Below are 10,984 nucleotides of genomic sequence, written 5' to 3'. Positions count from 1 at the left end.
ATTGAATAATTTTTTATTTACATTTATTAAGTTTATTCATCTTTACATTTTTTGTTTATTTGATCATAGTATAACTCCTCTAATAACTCCTCACATATTGTATGTTCTTTCTTTCTCTCAAAAACAATTAAAAAAATAAGCCAAAAAAAGAAACACATCATACACACACACAGACAGAGAGAGAGAGAGAGAGAGAGAGAGAGAGAGAGAGAGAGAGAGAGAGAGAGAGAGAGGAAATTTCATCTTGTGTTGGCAAAATGCTCCTGAATATGAGCTCTACTAATTAATATGGTTGATATAGCTGGTGTCACTCCACTGAGAAAATGTGATTTTCCCATACCCACCAGCTGTCAGTTGCAAAAAGTTTATTGGTTGAGGGATGGGCTTTGTAACCACTTTTGTAAGTTGTCCTTGTCTCTTGAGTTCTAACACAGACATTCACAACTGGACAATGACACAGATAACAAAGAAGACAGAATTTATGGATGGTGTATTGTTTGGATAAAAATGTCCCTTGTGGTTCACATGTTTGAATACTTAGTCCTTAGTTGGTGGAAATGTTTAGGTATGATTTGGAGGTATGATGTTGTTCGAGGCAATATACTGTTGAAGGTGGGCTTCAAAGTTTTCATAACTCATGCCGTTTTCAGTTAACTCTTGTTGCTGTGTTTGTGGATCAACATGTGAATTGTTAGCTACTGCTTTAGTACAATGCCTGCTTCTTGGCTCCCTGCCATGATAGTAACAGAATCTAACCTTTGGGAATATAAGCCTTTAGATTAAACTATATTTTTAGGCTCTGCATGTGTGGCTGCTGTGTCACATGTGCTTCAGTAGGCAAAAGAGAGGACAGAGACTATGTCTAGGATCAGGGTTCTGACATATGAACATCTGAATGATTTGTAGCCTAAAATTCCCCGAAAAGAACAAGCCTAAAACAACCACAAATCTGGCTCCACACAAGTAAGGACAGGCTCCTCATACAGAGAATAAGCCAAAGACTAGAAGAGCCCTGCCTGGGACCACAGGCACCAGCAGGAATTGAGCTCCAGACAGATGATGCTCTCATAAGACCACTTGGGTAGCCAAGCGAGGAGCAAGCCCAAAACAACCACTAGATTTGTGCCATGGGGCCCCTAAGAGGGAGCTAGACTGAGCTATAAAACCAACACTATGTAGGCATGCGGAAGGAGGGGGGCGTCCGACCATGCCTGAGATGACCCCTGCCTGGGGCCAAAGTGGATGGGTGGGACCTAGTACTCCTGAGACCACTTTTGTGATGACTCCAGACACTCTAATACCCCTGTTGCCAGTCAGAGGACCAAGTAAGTGCTGGAGAAACAGATGAGAAAGGGAAACAGAAGAGTGGGCACAATGAAGAGAGGCAGAATTGGAGACTTGAACATAGTGAGAAACAGCCAGATATGAATAGTGAGTGAAGTGATGCCACCTTGGACCATGGGATGCCAACCCCTTCAGCTCCTTTAGTCCTTCCCCTAACTTCTCCATTGGGGTTCTCATGCTCAGTTGGATGGTTGGCTGCAAGCATCCAAGATATTTCTATTACTTTTAAATATTTTACCTTATTGAAAATTAAGACTAAGGTAAAATAAATGAACATGCATTATTTTCCTGCTATAACAAAGCAAAGCCTCTACAATACAAAGAAACTTATGCACATGATCTTTGAAGTGTAACATTCAGGTAGGTCATGTACATGAATATCCTGACTAGATATAGGCAAGGCAAAGGCCATAGGGACGAAAGCATAGACTTTCCCAAGTAGTGCAGACAAGGGACAATGTAAGCTGGAGGCAAGACTTTATTCCTGAAAACCAGTTTGATATCTGCTATAAAAAGATTTTTTAAATGTACATAATCATTAATCTAGCAATTTCACTTTTAGAAATGGGGATGTTTCTTTGTAGAAGGACATGACTTAGAAGAGTCAAAATCCATTTGTAATTTAAAATAAAGCACTGAAGAGTACATGGTTTCTTAATTAAATGGTGGCAATATGTTGTATCTAGAAGTCTTCTGTCTAGAGAATTGAGTATTATCAAATGATAAGTAAAACGCTCAATTAAATCAGCACATTTGATGTAATAATTTTATTTTACTACACCCAAATTATAAATCAGCTGTGTGATAAAAATATAAGGTTTATTTGTTTTCTGTAGACTCTTTGTAGAAAATATGAATGAATTTTCTATGATTACTATATTAAACTATAATAGCTAAATGAAGTAGTTTCATACTCAAACATTAATTTTCACCAGTGTGTTATATGAGTTTAACAAACAGTTATGATATGACAGGCAGTATGTAGAGGATTTCATACAAGGTCATATATAGGAACAGATATATAATTTGATTACTTAAGTATATTAATTTCATATGTAGTTTTGCAAATATATATTATATAAAATTGTATATGTAATCATTTTAATGTTACTAATTATCCTAAGGACAAACATATTATCAAGCCAACCAGATTGTTTATTAAATTTTGCAATATTTGGAATTCTAGTACTTGTAAGATAATAATAAAAAATAACACCATTTGCCTGGCAGTGGTGGTGCACGCCTTTAATCCAAGTGCTTGGGAGGTAGAGGCAGGTGGATTGCTGAGTTTGACGCCAGCCTGGACTACACAGTGAGTTCCAGGACAGCCAGGACTATACATAGAATCCCATCTTGAAAACTGAAAAAAAAAAAAAACAAAAAAAACAAAAAACCACCATTAGACCTCATAGATATGGAAATTGAAGTTCTTAGTTTTCTTGATGGCCTAGGACAGCTATTTCTAATTATCATCAGTTAATAAATTAAGATCTTTCTAAATTTTAAGAAAATATGTTTATCAAATGTTATTGGAGAAAAAAAGAGAACTCAACTGATAGATCAAAAGTCATCCTCTTACATATAGGGTGAAAAGTAAGTAAGCTCCGTGTTGTCTGAGGGAAAAGCCTTGCTTCTGCCTGGCCCTTTACAAAAGGAGTAGAGATCAAAGATCAGAGAGGAATTGGCTGAACAAACTGAATTGTTTTCAGGACCTCACAATTTTCAAGCTATGATGACGTGACTGAAGATGGCCTTCAGAGAGTCATGGTTTTGAACAGCTGACTGGTGGAATTATGTAGGAAAGACTAGTACGTGTGGCCAAATGGAATCATACATGTCATAAGAATCAGAGTTTAAGATTTCAAATGATCTATCTGTCACACCATTTGCTATGTGGTCTCCTTTTCATCTGCCTGCTTGTTTAAGATGAGAGCTCCTACCAGAATGCCTATGCTCTGCCATCATAGATCTCAGACCTCTGGAAGCATAGGCCCAGTTAAATGTTTTAATTTAAAATCTGACTTGAGGACCCAGGTATACCACTCCTGGACATATACCAAGAAGAAGATGTTCCAACATGTAATAAGGACACATGTTCCTCTATGTTCATAGCAGTCTTATTTATAATAGCCAGAAACTGGAAACAACCCAGATGTCCCTCAACAGAGGAATGGATACAGAAAATGTGGTACATTTATAATGGAGTGCTACTCAGCAATTAAATACAATAAATTTAGGAAATTCTTAGGAAAATGGATGGATCTGGAGAATATTATCCTGAATGAGGTAACCCAATCACAAAAGAACACATATGATATGCACTCCCTGATAAGCGGTTATTAGCTCAGGAGCTTGGAATACCCAAAATACAATCCATAAACCACAAGAAACTCAAGAAGAAGGAAGACCAAAGTATGGATTCTTTGATCATTCTTAAAAGGGGGAACAAAATACCCATGAAAGGAATTGCAGAGATGAACTATGGAGCAGAGACTGAAGGAAGGATAATCCAGAGACTGCTCCACCTGGTAATCCTTTCCATATTCAGTCATCAAACCCAGACACTATTATGGATGCCAGCAAGTGCTGGTTGGCAGGAGCCTAATATAGCTGTCTTATGAGAGGCTCTTCCAGTCCCCAACTCATACAGAAGTAGGGGCTCACAGCCATCCATTGGACTGAGCCCAGGTTCACCAATGAAGGGGCTAGAGAAAGGACCCAAGGAGCTGAAGGGTTTGCAGGCCCTTAGGATGAACAACAATATGAACTAACTAGTACCCTCAAAGCTCTCAGGGACTAAACCACCAACCAAAGAGTACACATGGTGGGACTCAAGGCTCCAGCAGCATATGTATAGAAGAGCATGGCCTAGTTGATCAACAATGGGAGGAGAGGCTCTTAGTCCTATGAAGGTTCTATGCCCCAGGGTAGGGGAATGCCAGGGCCAGAAAGTGGGAGAGGGTGGGCTAGTGAGCCGGGGAAGAGGGAGGGGACAGGTTCTTTTGGTTTTTTTTGGAGGGGAAACTAGGAAAGGAGATATTATTTGAAATGTAAATAAAGAAAATATCTAAGAAAAAATAACAACAACAACAATAACAGAAAAACATCCACACATAAAAAGCTGACTTGATCATAGTTTTATGACAGCAATAGAAATGTAATTGAGACATAAGGTAATCACTAGTTGCTTAGAATTGTAAAGTCAATCTGACTGTTGACAATTCCTATTTCAACTTACCAATTTACCATCTTGTAGTCTCTGAATATCACTTTCCTTTTTCAAATGATATATTGCAGATGTGGAACTGTTGGGAACCATGAGAGCCCTGAGATAAACATCCTGCCCCAGATAATTGAGAACCCTGAGATTAACATCCTGTCTGACAATCACAAGGAGCCAGCTTGGCCCTGAGAAAAGAACATTCACTGAAATCCACCCCCTCCTCACCTGTCACCCCAGAGCTCAACCCCAGAAGATTTTGTAATCTCCATCTCCCTCCTTCCTCTTCCCCTCCCCTCCAAGATTTTTGCTTTAAATATGCTCAACTCCACTAAGTAAACAGCTCTTGACAAGCAAAGCTTCCTTGAGTCCTGTTGTCTCTCTCGCCCATTCTTTATTCACAAGTTGTGACCCTCCTCGTTCCCCCGAATAACTTGACCTGCAGGCCAGGTCATGGAACAATATTGAAATTTGTCAATGATGCAGTGCTCATCTAGAGAAAAATATTCAAGGTTTGTCTCCCTGCCTCTTCCACTGTGCTGTGTTGCATTTCTGAATCACATTAACACACTTATGGCTCTTGACACTTCTTCTATATATGAAGAACTTTTTCTTCTATTTTTTATTGGATATTTTCTTTATGGAAAGTCCCTATCCCATCCCTCCATCCCCCTGCTTCTATGAGGGTGTTTCCCCCACCCACTCCTGCCTCCCTGCCATGGCATTCCCTGCCAGACAATGCTATCCTCTGCTACATATGAGGATGGAGCCATTCGTCCCTCCATGTGTACTCTTTAGTTATTTAGGCCTTGGGAGCCCTGGGGTGTCTGGTTGGTTGATATTGTTGTTCTTCTTATGGGGTTGCCAACCCTTCAGCTCCTTCAGGCCTGAAATTTGAAAGCCTTTTCTCTATATACAAATGGTTATCTATGGTATTTTTACTTTGTATTAACATGAGAATGGCACCAATACTCCATCTTGGGTATAACATCCTTCAAGAAACTAAAGTTTTATTCAGAGTACTTGTTGAAATGTTTGTGTCAATTCTTCCTAAGCCAACAGGGAATCTGACAAATTTAAAGAAAAAAAATCTTTTCATAAAATGTTTCATCTGGTGAAGGAGGTCATAATTTTATAAAATTTCTACCCCATCAGCTTTAATTATAAGGATGAGAGCAGTGTATGAGTAAATTGTTGCTTTTTAAAATTATTTTCATGTGCTTCACCTACATGAGATTTTACTGACTCTTAAAATCTGTCCTTTAAAATTAGCTTTCAATTTTACATATAAATGCATTTAAAGTAATCATTCATTTAGAAATAAATATGTATACATAATTAATAAGTAAATTTTCAATAAGATAATTATAGTATAATATAGATGTATAACCTACCTGAAACAAATATAAAGAAAAATGGAAATATTTCCTATTGTTTACAACAATAAGCATCTCTTTCCTGATATCTTAAAACCAACTGGAGATTTCTCGCACAATGTATACAATTTGATGTTCAAACGAAGTCCATTAAATTTGTACTTCTTTCTACTGAAAGTATTATCCTGAATAATGGATTTGTAATAGTAACCAAAAGAAAAATTTCAATCAAAACTATAAAACTACTAATTACAGAGAATTTAACATAGTAGGAATTACATAAACTGTCACTATATTTTGTTGTCCTCATCAGAATCTTAATGTGAAGACAATGAGACCAAAATATGAAGCATATGGATATGGACTGAGAGTTGTTTTAGTTTGCTTTCTTCTACTGTGATAAACGCCAGGAGCAAAGCAATATGGCTGAGGAAGGGTTTATTCCATTCACCAAATTTACAATGTGGGGAAGTCAAGGAAGAACTCAAGATAGGAACCTGACAAAGAGAGTGAAGCAGAGACGAAGGGGAAATCCTGGCTACTACTCAGTACACTGGCTTGCTCATCTTTGTTTCTTACATAGCCCATGCCCACCTGTCTATGGTTGACACCACCCACGTCAGTCTTGAAATTGTCTCAGAGACGTGTCTACAGGAGAGCCTGATGAGGACATTTTCTCAATTGAAAGTTCTTCTTCTCCAATAAATATAGCCTTCATTAAGTTGACAAAACATAAATAACACAGGGTATGATATATATTTGTGTGTGTATGGATGTATGTATATTTATGTATATATTGGCTACAATGAGATCTTTAACTATAAGCAACATGGTGCTTTGTAATTGAATTCATACCATTCATTAATCAGATATGCAAATCTTTATATTTAACAGGAATGTAAAGATGATTTAATGTGTAATGTAAACAATTCAACATATGTGGCTGTCATTAAATAAACTAGTATAAATAAAACCAAAATAAAACAAAAATAAAGAAACAAAAAAAAAAACCCTAAGAATATCTTAACTATTTTAACATAAATTATCTGGAAAAGGGCAACTTAAGAGATGAGTGTTTCTTCTGGCTGAATGTTTCAGACATATACAATGCAGCATAATCTGCAGCAATGCGGGCAGTTAAGCAAGGTATGGCACAGCCAAAAAGATTCTGACTCCCTTTGGGTCAAGTTAAAAATCTTGGATGTCTTCCCTCAGAGAAGGAAGTCCTCAAAGCCCCTCAGAGACTCATTATCCAATGGGTCTCTTGTTTTTAAAACAAATCCCAAACATTCAGTTTACCAAATGAAGATTCAGGAGCCAGAAGTGTGGGGTAAGCCTGCTAGCTCAGAGAGGCAGAGAAAGCACCCTGCCCTGCCAACCTTGCCCCTCAGCCAACATCCCAGAAGGTGAGATTTCCTTCCTCTCCATACTGGCTTAGGTACCTTTCAACCTGCAAAGCTTCCTTTCTCTTCCCTGGGTTTTCTTAATGTTTACTCCCCGTCAACTGATTGCTTTCTTTGCCTCTTGACCTATCATTGACTTTATTTAGTTCTTCTTTTCAGGAAGCTCTTGGCTTAAAAGTGTGTGCTAGGGCTGAGACACACAACTTACAATAACGAGAAAGCTCTTGGTCTAAATCTGTCTGCTAGAGCTGAGTTAAGACTACAACAAGATTTTTCCAGTTCACAATTTTGGGGTTCACAATATGATCAACATCCTGCAACAGGCTCTACCTTGTAATGGTTTTCCAGCCTTCTCGCATTTATCCCAGCTAGGAAACAAGTGTCAAGCATGAGAGCCCATGGTGGACATTTTATAATTAACTTTTAACTAGGACCTCAGAGCACTCCAGTGAGTGTCTGGGAGTGTGTGGTAGACTCAGTTCTTCACTTGGTTCTGCTTATTCAGGTTCTCCATAACCTAAGCAACTGGAGGACTTAGTAATTTACAGAATCCAGACAAATTCTTAGGAAAAAACAGGTATAGTCAGACAGACTGTCTTCACAGTTAATACCTTTCACTAATAAAACAGGAGCGAAAAACAGCTGAATGAAATTTAGAAAAAAGAAATAAAAGGCACAGAACAAGAACCAGTGGAGAATAATGATAAACAATAGATTCATTCAGTACCGGAACAAAAATGTAAACATGTATAATTCTTCTTAAACAAAAGGTTATGTAATTTATAAAACAACTATTTTTTTTCTCCTCATACTGAAAAAATGCTTAAATGGAACAAGAACTATGTGTGTAATGTAAAAGGCTATTTTGGTAAAAATCAAACCAGAGCACTTTAGCAGTGAAGGTCTTAAAAACACTCTCCTTTAAGGATCAAGTAGATAACTATCTCCCTGAGATAAATTAAGCTTGGTGCTATCTCAGCAGCAGAATAAATTTGATGCCATCCAAAGCTCAATATTTAGTGATTTTCATTCTTCCGGTACACAAAATTGGCTTAATTCAGAGATCTCTTCTATTGAAAATCTGGTATTTTGTGTAATTAAGAGAAATCCTTCAAAACTGAAAGTATTTTAAATAAGCCACTCAGCTTTAAGATCACGCCAAAACCTCAACATAGCAGCTTCAGATGAAATAACTCTTACAAGAGAAGATAAAATAATGCTTCCATTTTCCTGTCTTTTAAATCCAGTAATGGCCTGTAATTATAGAGCACCTCTCTTCCAGGGAGCTTAATGTGTTTTGCTGATGTTACCTCATTAATCCTTCTATGTTCCTTTTAAGGTAGGAATCATGGTCCTCATTATACAGATGGAGAACCTGAGGCACAGAGAAGTTAATTGGTTTGCCCAAGGTCACACAGCAAGTAAGTGACAAGGCTATGACTTCTGACTCATGGTCTAATCCCTTGCACACCAGGCCATTCAGCGTTTTCCCATTGGGAAGAAAGAATACATTCATTTTTATCAAAGTTCAACTCCAGACTGCAAAATTCCTTGGGGCAAAGATACATACTGCAATTTCACACCACCGTGTTGGCACAGTGTCAATTCACACAGAGGAGATCTTGTACTGAGCTGCAAGGTTACTAATAAAAATAGAGAAGAAAAGACTGAAAAAACTGTTTCTTTGCAGCGCCTGCATCTTTGCACCTTACAGCACACATACTCTTTCTCAAAACACGAGCCACAAGCATAAAAACTTGCAAATGTCAGATATGAAATTCTAACGATCATAAATGCTTTGCAAAACCTTCGAAAGGTGATAAAACAAAAGCCTTAACTAGGTCATTATAAACATGTTTTATAGACATGCTTCATTTGTCTATGTGTGTGTGCTTTATTGATTCATCTACAACGCACAGCCTCCTCTCTCTGATCTTTGGAAAACATTCATAAATAAGCACTCTGATCCAAGCTGGATAAATAACCAGGACATTTAAAAGTTATCACTTCACAACAACAGCAAAGCACTATGTGCAGTCGCTGTCTTAATTGGCAAGATAAATCAGTGATTGTGTAAAATCTGAAGGAACACAGCCCAGACATTAAAGTCATCTGATTACTTGATATCTCCATTTTCTAGCTAGGACAGCACAGAATGCCATAGCTTTAGTGAATAAAGATGCAATAACAATATTCAACAGCCCATTTATACCTTTTAGCTCAAAATTAGGGAGGATTCAGAGAAGGGCTAAAGTGTAGATTTTTTATTCCAAGATAATTGTCATTAATGGTATTTTTCTCTCCGTATAACCAAGAAGTAGAGAGTGGAATTCTAAATTGCACGAATGCTCTAAAGATGTGGTAATATTTCAGAAAAGCCCAGCCAGAATCCTCTCTATGAAGTACTGCCAATGTTTAAAGGATACTATCCTACTGGCTGTTCATATGAAGTGCACTGAGCTAAACCTTGAGACCAGTCCAGAAAATACTGAAGAGTCATTGCCCACTTGTAGACTGGTGGCATTGCCCTGAGAGGTTTATGTTTTTGATGTAGAAATGTGAGGCAATTTGGACATGAAGAACCTCTGCAAAAAGATCACACATTGAAAGCTTTTTTCTCCCTGCAGTACTGTTCAGAAGTGTGACTTCCCAGAGTTGATTGGATCATGTGGAAGGTTTGAATTCAACAGATTCATTGATTGATTGATTTATAATGAGATTTAGTTCTTCAGAGAAGAACTTTGGCTTGACTTCTAATTCTATTCTTTTCAAAAGAAGGAATCTTATCTAGAACCAGTGAATATGTTGAGAATATTCTTCCCAAGCATTTACATAAAGCTCACATATCAACGTAACCCATGAGGTATATGCAAAAGCACTTGGAGATAAGTCTAATTTTTGGTTGCTAATATTAGGTTTTGAGGAAGATATTAGTTTGGGATATATATGATTAATGTGATATCTCAAAATGGCAATCATGTACATACATAGTGGATGTTTTTATTTTGTTTTATTTTATTTTTATTTGGTTTATTCACTTTACATCCTGAATACAAAATGGATTTTTAAAACATTTTTTACCATTAAGTTACATTTAGTACTTGCAGAATTAACACCCAACTACTTATAGGATCAGACATATGTGTGAAAGAGACACCAGCTTAGATTTTTTAAATCATAAAAATATGACGTGTATTTTAAACCATACTCAGGTTCCCTGAAAGAGAACTAAGTAGTCCTGACAGGTAGGCATCTCTATAGCCCCTCACTTATAGATAACAGAATACACACATTCTTCTTTCACAGCACCAAGCCAATGCATTCATACTTTTTTTTTTTAAATCTAAGTACCTTCTTTCTTAATCTCAGACATGGAACAATTATTCAGAAAGTCAGACATATACCTTTTTAAGTTCTTGAATCTCTTCTTCCTATTATAGTTTCTACTGATTGAAACAAATAAGTCTATACACTATAATAAAAAGAGTCTCAACTAACCAGGACCCCTGAGATCTCTCAGACACTGAGTCACTAACCAGGCAGCTTACATTAGCTGGACCAAGGCTCTGGCACATATACAGCAGAGGACTGCCTGGTCTGGCCTCAGTGGGAGATGTGCTTAACCCTAGAGAGATTTGAGG

General features: G+C 37.4%; 1 non-coding gene across 1 annotated transcript; it reads left to right on the top strand.

Annotated features, from left to right (window-relative positions):
* Positions 1–783: 783 nt before the first annotated feature.
* Positions 784–915, top strand: LOC116085507. Its single transcript, XR_004116607.1, has one exon. It is a non-coding gene; the product is annotated as a small nucleolar RNA SNORA17 (small nucleolar RNA).
* The last annotated feature ends 10,069 nt before the right edge of the window (positions 916–10,984 follow it).

The sequence above is a fragment of the Mastomys coucha genome, unplaced genomic scaffold (genome assembly GCF_008632895.1).
Source record: "Mastomys coucha isolate ucsf_1 unplaced genomic scaffold, UCSF_Mcou_1 pScaffold9, whole genome shotgun sequence".
Classification (NCBI taxonomy): domain Eukaryota; kingdom Metazoa; phylum Chordata; class Mammalia; order Rodentia; family Muridae; genus Mastomys; species Mastomys coucha.
This window is presented reverse-complemented; position numbering and strand designations above follow the sequence as displayed.